Below are 11,136 nucleotides of genomic sequence, written 5' to 3'. Positions count from 1 at the left end.
GATGGAGCTATCGATCATAGAAATTCATCATTTCCGGAAAATTCATCCAGCCTGCACCAATGTGTGTGACATTCATCCAATGAATGCTTCATAAATAAACTCCTAAGTGGCTGATTATTCATTACTTTGACACAACATTTGTCAGAGATTTGTCCATTTGTCGGGTGATATTAGATTCTTAACATTCAAGTGTGATTTAAAGAGCTTCCTGCTTCGAAGCTGTGGGTCTTTTCATCCTTGAGAATGCTAAAACTGTGTTTTTAATCAGGTTCAGCACTTTCATGGTGCATTTTCTAAATCTTTAACAGCATAGCCTTCAGCATTATGTGGTGTTTGTTGTGAAAGGGGTTCCCTGAAAATAAACAGGGATCTCCGTTCAAAACTATTGGTTCCCATGACACTAGCAGGCAACAGTCTCCTCAGCGCTTCAGGGGTCCAGCAGGGGGATCAGCAAGGGAAGGTGCTTTAACCAGCTTGGCATTGCTGTGGGTAAGTAGAAGTTACAAAAAACAAACAAACACTATAACAATTTTTAATTATTCTTTTTAGCTAATATTTACCTTCCCAGGACCCAACAATGGCAGATTTTCCTTAATGGGCGCAGTCTTATTTTCCCAGGGGACTCTGGGATGTTCCCTGTGATGATATTACCCATATATCACTGTTTTCTTCCCCAGTTAAGGCAGTATACCAACATGTGGGGGTAGGGTATCAGAGAGGTGAGAACCATGAGTGAGAAGTTGTTTTGTTTGATCTCTCAGAGGTGATTGTGGAGGAAAAGTAGATCCTAGATGGATCCCCCATCCCTTAGCAGTATGGCAACGTCATAGTTGACAACATTGTCAAAAAATGTATAGGGACACTTTTTTGTCTGTAAGTGGAGTAGACCAGTTTCACACTGAGGTGCTTTTCAGGTGATTTCACAATAAAAAAAAAAAGCATCTGAAAAGCTCACGAAAACCTATTTTCATTATAAACAATGAATGCTTTCACACTGGGGCAGAGCGCTTGCAGGGCGGTGAAGCATGAAGTGATCTAGCAGGACTTCATTTTTAAAGTCCCACTTTAAGTAAAGAAGTTACTGGTGGAGAGAAATCATCTGGTCTAAATCTTGTGAAGAAGAGTTTGAAATTACAGTTAATATGATCTGGGGAACAAAGTGTAAACCATCAATTTAACCCTTTGGGTGGTAAAGTGAGGAGTGATAGAAAGAAGGAGCAGCTGGTTCAGGAGACAGAGCTGTGGTGGCCAGGTGATGGAGGTCCCATAGGCATAATGATCCAGTACGTGATGCACCCTGCCAATCAGTTGGCTCCCTATAATATGGCCTATGGACCTGGTCTATGTGTGCAGGGTCTCAAGGCCTCTGCTAGCCTATGGTCTGAAGTTTAAGAATTGAATTGAAGAAATGAATTTTAAGAATTGTTGTGTGGTGAAGAGCTGGTGGAGGGAATCAGCACTCAACTCTGTTCCTTCAAATGACTCTGCGTACACAAGATCCGAATTCCGCTCAAGCTTGGCTTGCATACACACAGTCACACAAAAGTTCGCTGAACTTTCGACCGTCAAAAACGCAGTGATGTACAACACTACGACGAGCCGAGAAAATGAAGTTCAAGGCTTCCGAGCATGCGTCAATTGTTTCCGAGCATGATGCGGAGGTATTTTGTGCATCAGAATTGCTACAGACGATCGGGCTTTCCGATCAAATCTTTTTCCGTCTGAAAAATTGAGAACCTGCTCTCAAATTTTTGCTGGTGGGAATTTGATGGAGCATACACATGGTCTCATTTTCCAATGAAAAGCTCTCATCAGTCTTTTGATGGCTGAATTTTTGATCGTGTGTACGTGGCATTAGATGTTTGGCATCCATCTCTGGTTAGGGGCAAAGAATGAGCTTCTGAGGTATTGATAAAAAAAAAATTCTTGCTACACCTGATGAGGAACAGGCAAACTCTCTCTTTAATCCATTATGGACCCCACTATCTTGGTGAACTTCAATATGTACACCTAAGCAAGTCAACAATCAGAAACCTCTGTTACAGTTGCATTATGTGAAAATAGGTTTATTTATTAACAGTGACCTCTTGCATTTTAAATACTGTATATGCACAGATTAAATAAAAATCAGTTCTCTGAAAGAACTTTGAGACTAAGAAACTGGTTTGGGAAGTTTAAGTGAATTGTAAATTTTCTGGTTTCCTATATTTTTCTTCCATTAAATCCCACGAAAATGCTGGAACTGCATTATTATATTTTACCACATGAGGTCACTGTTACATCAATAAAGAGTAGTGTATGGAAAAAAAATAAAAACAAAACAAAACACTTTATTCTAGTTTTGTATAAAGTGTGGAAGGATTAGATCTCTTGTCAGCTTTGTAATGCTATCAGGGGCCCAGTTCGGTTTTCTGTACACGAGTGGCATGCTCTATTGCTCCTCTTAAAAATGATCTGTGGTGGATTGTTTTTCAGAGAGCAAGTAGAGCAGCAGCTGCCAGACATTTAGAAGGTGATAATGACACCCCATTTTTTTTTCTTTTTGTAGCCGAAGGAGGTTTTTCTTCTAAAATACAGCATGCCGCAACTGTGAACCAAGTGTTTGGATTGCAGTTGTGGCAATGCTGCATTCACTTGAATGGTTTTGCTTTTGCCGTCCATTCGTCATAATTTTTACTGTGCTGTAAAGCATTATGGCTGCCGTAAAGTGTGCTACCCCCTTCAACGTGTGGGGCGTGGTCTACTGCGCTCATGCACCTGGGGTAACACTTAGGCAGAGCACCCAATGAATGTATAGGACCAGGCAGAGACTGCGGTGATGTGAAGAATCAAAAATTAAGGCAGTTTCTTGACTTAGAGGTGAGTCTTCACTGTGTGCAGTAATAAAATGCAGCGTTCCTCTGAAAAGGACTTCTGCCATGTCACCATACACTGTACTTGTATGTTAGTTCCATTAGGAGGGACATGCTAAGCCTTTGCCCACTCCACTAGTCCAACGTACCTCTGCTACCTCACTCCCAGTAACAGAATAGGGTCCGGCGGAGTACCCAGTGCGGACCTCATGAGCGCTCTCACTTAACTCTTCCCTTCCTGTACCATGAAACCAGACCATAGATCTCCGTAACGCTAGTCTTCTCACAGTTGCCATGGAAGATGGACTGCTAGGGAGGGAGCCAGATCATCAACCGCCTCGCTACAGAGGACCCGTTACTTATACCAGATGCCACAAAACTGGTTCCTTGTAGCTTGTCCCTTCACTTGGTTACCCATAGCAACTAAAAAAAAATGTTCTTGTCTTGCCGTGTTAAACTTTTTGTAGTAGTGTCACTCCATATCTTTTTTTTTGCTAATAAAATAGCAAACAAACAAACATGATGTAGTGGCCCAGGTTTACTTCCATTAGATAAAGAGTCCATATAGGCATTGTCCATGACTTGGATGCTGGTATCTTCACATCTTCTCCCTGGCTTGGCGACAGAGCTCTACAGCAGTCTCTGAAAGACAACTACTACTACAATTACTACGCTCTGATCTTAGAGGTCCTTCACTTTATATTTCACCAGTGCCAAAGAGCCCGGGAACTAGGCTGAAAATGCTTAACCCTTTCCCCAGCCTGGGCTGGCTGCTGGAAACTAACTGTATGCATTTCAACCTGCCTACAGGTAGCCAGTGCACAGTATGAATGGATGGTTGGAGATTTGGTAAAAGCGAAGATCAAGCGTGTGTTTTTACCGCACCCAACCAACCATGTGAATGAGGCCTTAGAGCAGGGGTGTCAAAATCAATTTCATTGTGGGCTACATCAGCATTATGGTTGCCCTCAAAGGTTCAGTAGTATCTGTAAGACTAGATGTTCAGAACACCCCACCCCACCTTACATTGAATGTCAAGAGTCACTCACCTTCACTAACATCTGCAGAAAATATAACAGTGTGTATGAGGCCTTACTATGCATTACACACTCATGTTCCCTGCATTCTGTACCTTACATACTCCTGACCCTTGCATTCTGTGCATCACACTTCTTTTCCCTGCATTCTGTGCATTAAATACTTCTGACTTACAGTATGTATTCTGTGAATTAAATTCTCCTGACCTCCTGCATTCGGTGCATTGCATACTCCTGACCCCTGCATTCTGTGCAAAGCATACCTGTCCCCTGCATTCTGTGGATAGCAATCCTGTTATAATATATACACAATACTGTACATTATATACTCCTTACCAAAGCGTTCATTGTCTCAACAGTTGTTGGTTGCTGTGCAGTCCCTGACTGTTTTAATGACATTCTTCTTTAACCACTTGCTGACCAGCCACCGTCATTATACTGCGGCAGGTAGGCACGATCCCGCGAGCTGTCGTAGTTGTACCTCGGCTCCTTTAAGCAGGATAGCAGGGGTGCTGATGCTCGTGGCCGGCAGTCGTGATAACCGCCAGCCACGCGCGATCGCAGGCACGAGAGGCAGAACAGGAACGTGTGTGCAAACACACAAATCCCTCTTCTGTGAGGAGAGGCAGATTGTAAGTTCCTAATAGCTAGGAACCACAATCTGTCATCTCCTATAGTCAGTCCCCTCCCCTGTCAGTTAGAACACACCTAGGGAACACTGTTAACCCCTTGATCGCCCCCCTACTGTTCACCCCTTCCCTTGCAGTGACATTTACACAGTAATCAGTGTATTTTTATAGTACTGATCGCTGTATAATTGTTAATGGTTTCAAATATGTGTCAAAAGTGTCTGATGTGTCCGCCATAATGTCGCAGTCCCGATAAAAATAGCAGATCGCCGCCATTACTAGTAAAAAAAATAATGATAAAAATGCCATAAATCTATCCCCTATTTTGTTGAAGCTATGAACTTTTGCGCAAACCAATCAATCAATATATGCTTATTGCAATTTTTATTACCAAAAATATGTAGAAGAATACATATCGGCCTGAACTGAGTAAAAAATTTCCTTTTTATAAAAAAAAAAAATTGGGAATATTTATTATATCAAAAAGTACAAAATATTGTGTTTTTTCAAAATTGTTGCTCTTTTTTTGTTTATAGCGAAAAAAATAAAAACCGCAGAGATGATCAAATACCACCAAAAGAAAGCTCTATTTGTGGGAAAAAAATGTTCTCAATTTTGTTTGGGTACAGCGTCGCACGACTGCGCAATTGTTAAAGCGACGCAGTGCCGAATCGCAAAAAATGGCCTGGTCATTGAGCAGCCAAATCTTCTAGGGCTGAAGTGGTTAAGGTAGGCTCAAACAAAGCATATTTCATAGGTACAATGAAGCCTGGGTTTCGTTTAACCACTTCAATGCTGGGCACTTATACACCTTCCTGCCCAGACCAATTTTCATCTTTCAGCGCTGTCGCACTTTGACAATTGCACGGTCATGCTACACTGTACCCAAACAAAATTTTTATCATTTTGTTCCCACAAATAGAGCTTTCTTTTGGTGGTAGGTATTTGCTCACCTCTGGGATTTTTATTTTCTGCTACAAAAACTATTTTCTTTTTCTGTTACAAAATTTTGTAAATTAGTAAGTTTTCTCCTTCACTGATGGTCACTGATGGGGCTGCATTGACGGGCACCAATGAGGTGGCACTGATGGGCACTAATATGCATCAGTGATAGGCAACACTGATAGGCACTGATAGGTGACACTAATATGCAGCACTGATGGGTACACCTAGGTGGCACTGATGGGCACTGAAAGGCAGCACAGATAGGCGGCATGGATGGGCACTGATAGGTGGCACTGATGTACACTAATAGATGGTACTGATGGATGCCAATCAGTGCCAAACAATGCCTGCCAATCAGTGATGCCCATTGTGGGCACTGATTGGCATCCATTGAGGTCACTGATTGGCATCCCTGGTGGTCTAGGGTGGCCTCTTCTGAAGAATTGTCCTCTGAACCAGAAGTGCTCCCTAATCGATGAAGGGGCTATGCAAGAAGTCAAGCTAAAAGATGCCATGCAGTGCTTACGCTGGTGTGCTTGGGGGACAGGAGCCACACTGGGGCAGAGATTCTGTCAGCTCTGCAGGGGCGAGCTGAGAGGTGGTTGACGTCACACCAGCTTCAGCCAGGAATGGTTGTATGCAACAATGGCACCAACCTTCTTTCCGCCCTCCGACAGGGACACTTGACCCATGTTTCCTGTTTGGCACATGTTCTGAATTTGGCGGTGCAGCATTTCTTTAGCAGGTACCCAGGCTTACAAGATCTCCTGAGGCAGGCCAGAAAAGTCTGTGGTAATTTTGGCCGGTCATACAATGCCAGTGCTCGGCTGGCTGACATTCAAAGGGAATGCAACCTGCCCACCAGCCGCCTTATGTGTTACATGCCCACCAGGTGAAACTGAACCGGCCGGGCTGCGTGCTCAGATAAGTGTCTGATATGGACTTTGGGGGGACCCCCACGCCGTAGGGCTTCCCCCTTTAAGTCCATACCAGGTGACGGGGCTAGTGATGTGTCAATCTTGCCGATAGAGGCGGCGACATTGACTTCCTGCGCAAGTCCCGTCTACCTGGAGCCACGTTCAAAATGAACGGACTTTTCTCCGTGTGTGGGCAAGTCCGTTCATTTCAAAAGTCTGGCGGATTAGCACACAGACGGGCGGATTATCTGTTGGACTCGGCAGACAAAACTTCTTTCTAAGTTCGCTGGACTTTTGGGAACAAAAAGTTCGCCGGAGCCCACACACGGGCGGATTGTCCGGCAGACTCTGGTCCGCCGGACCAAGTCTGCTGGATAGTTCGATCGTGTGTACGCGTCATTAGAAATAAGAAGTAGCTGCAAAATAAAAGCTGCAGGAGATCTGCAGCACTGAGATGCAACAAAGGATGAAAAAAGGTAAAAAGTTTTCTGTAAGAAATGGTAATTTGCTTTTATCACACACAGGGCTTTAGCAAACTAAATATCTATTGCGGTGCATTAAATTCAGTATTTCACCTATCTATGTGCTGCAAATGTACGGCACAGACAAAAAAAAATGTCCCTGTAATGCCACCTACTGTGTATTTATATATATGTGTGTTGGGGTGATATTCTAAAGCCTTGTACACACGATCGGATATTCCGACAACAAATGTGTGACGGAAGGGTTTTGTTGGATAATCGACCGTCTGTATGCTCCATCGGACAATTGTTGTCAGCATTTCCGACAACAAATGTTGGATAGCCATGCTCTCAAATTGTCGACAACAAATGTGTCTTGTCGGATTATCCGATCGTGTGTACACAAGTCCGTTGGACTAAAATCCAAAGTACAAACTCGCATGCTCCGAACCAATGCTAACATCAGACAACATTAGCAGAAGTTGCTCAAAGGGTGGTGCTAACGAACAGAAAAACCACATAGTTTCATAAAAGTTGGCTGAAAAAGTTCTGCCATCTGTATGCAGAACAAGTTCACGGCCAATGCCCTGTGGACAAAATTCCACGGCTTTGCCCGACGGAAATCTGATCGTGTGCATGAGGCTTAAGGGTGAGTGCATGTGAATTGCACAGCAACACTCTGCAGTGATTCACATGCAGTTCTGTGCATTGCGATTTCAGCATTTGAATGGGCTGAAATCGTACTACACTGCACTACAGAATTCACTACTTTTGGAAACGCATTCCTGGGGCGCATGGTAATTTTGTTGTAAGTACCATGAAAAGTGATCTGCACATAGATTATTTTTCAGAGCAGTGGCAGTCCTTGTAGTGTATGTGGACAAGCCTTAAAAAAAGCCAAAGAAAAAAAAAGTTAGACATGTATATCCACAAGACACGAAGTGACGAAATAAGAAAATGTAATATTAATTCAGACCGTATTGTATACAATACCGCCAGCAAAAGGCCACTATTGCGGCATATTGCAGGTGTTTTAACCCTTTCTCGGCTGTAATGCGCCGCAAATCCGACAGTAAAACGCCGCTAAAAATAGCGGCATTTTACCGCCAAACGCTATGGGCGGCGCAGTGTGAAAGCCCTCTTAGTCTGACCAGAGGTGGACAGTTTGCAAGAGTTTCGACAAGAGTTTAAAATGTTGCGATATGATTTTGGTTCATTGAATTTTAATTACTATAGACAAGTGCCTAGACCAGTGATGGCGAACCTTGGCACCGCAGATGTTTTGAAACTACATTTCCCATGATGCTCCACTACACTGAAGAGTGCATGAGCATCATGGGAAATGTAGTTCCAAAACATCTGGGGTGCCAAGGTTCACCATCACTGGCCTAGACTATGGACATTTTTGTACTTGCATATTCTTAATCAAGCCAGCCATACACGGTTCATCAGAGACTGTCTGAGATTCAACCCATGTATGAACGAGCTGATTGACAACCAGCCTGTCTCATTGCTCTGCTGGCAGAACACAATAGCACTGCAGGAGGGCTTCCCCCCGCCCATCAACAGTCAGTCGAGTTAATCAAGTGAATTTCTTTCCTACCACCCCTGGAGGAAAGAAAGAAAATGAAATCGTCTGTGGGTTGCTTAAGTGATAAAAAAAAAGAGCTTTAAAACAAATCAATGACCTCTGTAGCTGCAGGCACTGAACAAAAATCCATCCTCAACGTTCACAACAGACACTGACATCTCAGATCCTCTCTCGTATTTTCTCTGGCAGCTGCCCAACCCTCGAATGAATACAAACAGTGCGTCTAAACCAGGCCTTCTTAAGCAGACCATACACTAGTAGATTTTTGTATGAACCTTCATACAGTCCCATCCCCTCCTCTACATGACTACAGATCACAGAACATTGGAATGATCAGTAAGCTGTAGAACATTTTAAATTGAAGAATGAAGAAAACTGCATAATTGATACCCAAATTAATAAAAAAAATGTCAACATGCCCCTTCTCTATAGTATAATTAAACAAATAATAGTTACCTGTAAAAAATGTAATAAAAAAAAAATTGGAAATTATAGCATCCCCTTACATTGATGGTCAAGTGACAAATGCACATTGGAGGCCAAAAGAGAAAAGCCCCTTTACATCGGTGGTCAGTGTAGACCCCTTATATTGTACGTCAGTGGGAAATTCATGTGGGGGACCAATCTGCCACTGTTTAGGGAACCCCCCGAGGAACCCTGGTCGAGAAAGCCTGGTCTAAGCGGTTAGAAACTGACTGAAACACCACTTTAGAGTCTCTTTTGTAATGTTTGAGAATGAATTGCTCCACAATACCGAGGTCAGCGATAGCTTGTATTCTTTTTTTTTTTTAAGGTTTTTTATAATCAAAAAGTTAATTTATTTTAATAAGACCCCTTTTACACTGGGGCGTTTTTCAGGCACATTTAGGCTAAAAATAGCACCTGTAAAACGGCTCCCCTGCAGTCTCAGTGGGAAAGCCCGAGGCGATGCACTGGCAGGACGTTAAAAAAAATTCCTGCAAGCAGCATCTTTGGAGCGGTGTGCACACCTCTCCTCCACCGCTCCTGGCCATTAAAATAAATGGACATCATGGCCAAAAGGGTTAAAACTGCCCCACTAGCAGCCAAATACCTCCGCAAAAATTACACTTAAAATAGCGGTGCTTTACCGCTGGAGCCTTGGTATGAAAGCGGCCTAATTGCATTCAAAAAGTGATATATTTTATATAGATGTGTTACACACAGAGTGATATATATGGCTTACAGCTAATGCCACCCCAAAATTCAGTATCAGAAAATTATATTACATAATGCTCCATGCACACTGGAGCTCATCACCTGCAGTTTATTGGAGTTTGGGCGTTTTTTTTAAAAGCCCATAATCTCCACTCTATGTTAGCCTATGTGTCCGTTCACACATGGACGTTTTTTAGCTTTAATGAGCAGTGGAGTTTATGGTCTTTTTTCTGAACGCCAGAAATTCACGTTCAAAGTGCCGTTTTTTTACCGCCAAAAAACGACAAACGCAGATAAACGCTTATAAACGCGTGTTAATTAGTGTTCGGCATTCTATTTTTTCAATGCATTGTGGGAGCTTGGAATGCACTGTTGGATTTCTGCAGTGTATTTTTATTGAAAACGCTAGTACAAAACGCTGTTAAAAACAAGTTTTTCAACCAGCGTTTTCTGCCAGCAATCTGGCGTCCAGAAAAAGCTTTTTTTGAGCTTCAGCGTGCATGGAGCCTAAGACTAGGGTTGAGCGAACCCAAACTGTAAAGTACTTTTGGCTTTTTGGGTCCCGAACCCGGTACGGTGTTCGGCAACGTAATGGCGCATTTTAAAAAGCCCTGCAGCAGCCAATCAACATTTGTTTAACTAGTGTGCCCTTAGAAGCCATCACAGCCATGCCTACTAATGGCATGGCTGTGATTGGCCAGTGCAGCATGTGACCCAGCCTCTATTTAAGCTAGAGGCACACAGCACAGCGCGTCACTCTGCTTTAGACAGTGTAGGAAAAGGTTCCTGTCTGCTGCTGCTGTGAAGGAGAGAATAACATAGGAGTCCTGATTCTGAAATCTTCTAATTAGTCAGCGATCTACATTGATTTAATTGTGTGGGTGCAGTGCACAAGCTTTTTACACTGCGCTGAGAGAAAAGATAGACAGTGTAGGGCAAGGTTCCTGTTGCTGCTTTGAGGGAGAGATAATTATCTAGGAGTCCAGATTCAGAAATCTATTCTAATAACTCAGCGATCTACACAGATTTACCTGGTTGGGTTGCAGTGCAGTCTTTTTACACTGCCATGAGCCCAGTGCCAGAGAAAATCTAACTTTTATCTGCAAGCTCAGTGCACCAGCACTGCATATGTTACTATGAGATACTATCAGATACACCCTGTACATACTGTGGGTTTATTCTGCTATTGCAAAAACACCCATTTAGGGCAAAAAAAAAATATATATTTTGCAGTGTTTTCTGCATATGTGGAGGTGTGCGTTACACAATTTATATCGTTCTTTTATTGCGCTATTCAAAAAAAATATTTTAGGGCAAAAACTGATCTTCAAAAGTTTGGAAAACATCCAGAAATGTACAATGCTGATCTCTGGGGAAAATTCAAAGCTACCCTTGTCATGGGGCTCCTCCCACCCCACAATGCTCCTCCTGCCCTGTAAGACTCCTCCCACACAACAAGGCTCCTCCAACCCCACAGGTTTCCTCCCGCACTGCAATGCTCCTCCCTCCCAGCAAGTCTCCCCGCCTC

The sequence above is a fragment of the Lithobates pipiens genome, unplaced genomic scaffold (assembly GCF_037356315.1).
Source record: "Lithobates pipiens isolate NorthernLeopardFrog02 unplaced genomic scaffold, aLitPip1_a1.2 Scaffold_23, whole genome shotgun sequence".
Taxonomy (NCBI): Eukaryota; Metazoa; Chordata; class Amphibia; order Anura; family Ranidae; genus Lithobates; species Lithobates pipiens.
The sequence above is the reverse complement of the archived record's forward strand: the minus strand, read 5'-3'. Positions refer to the sequence as shown.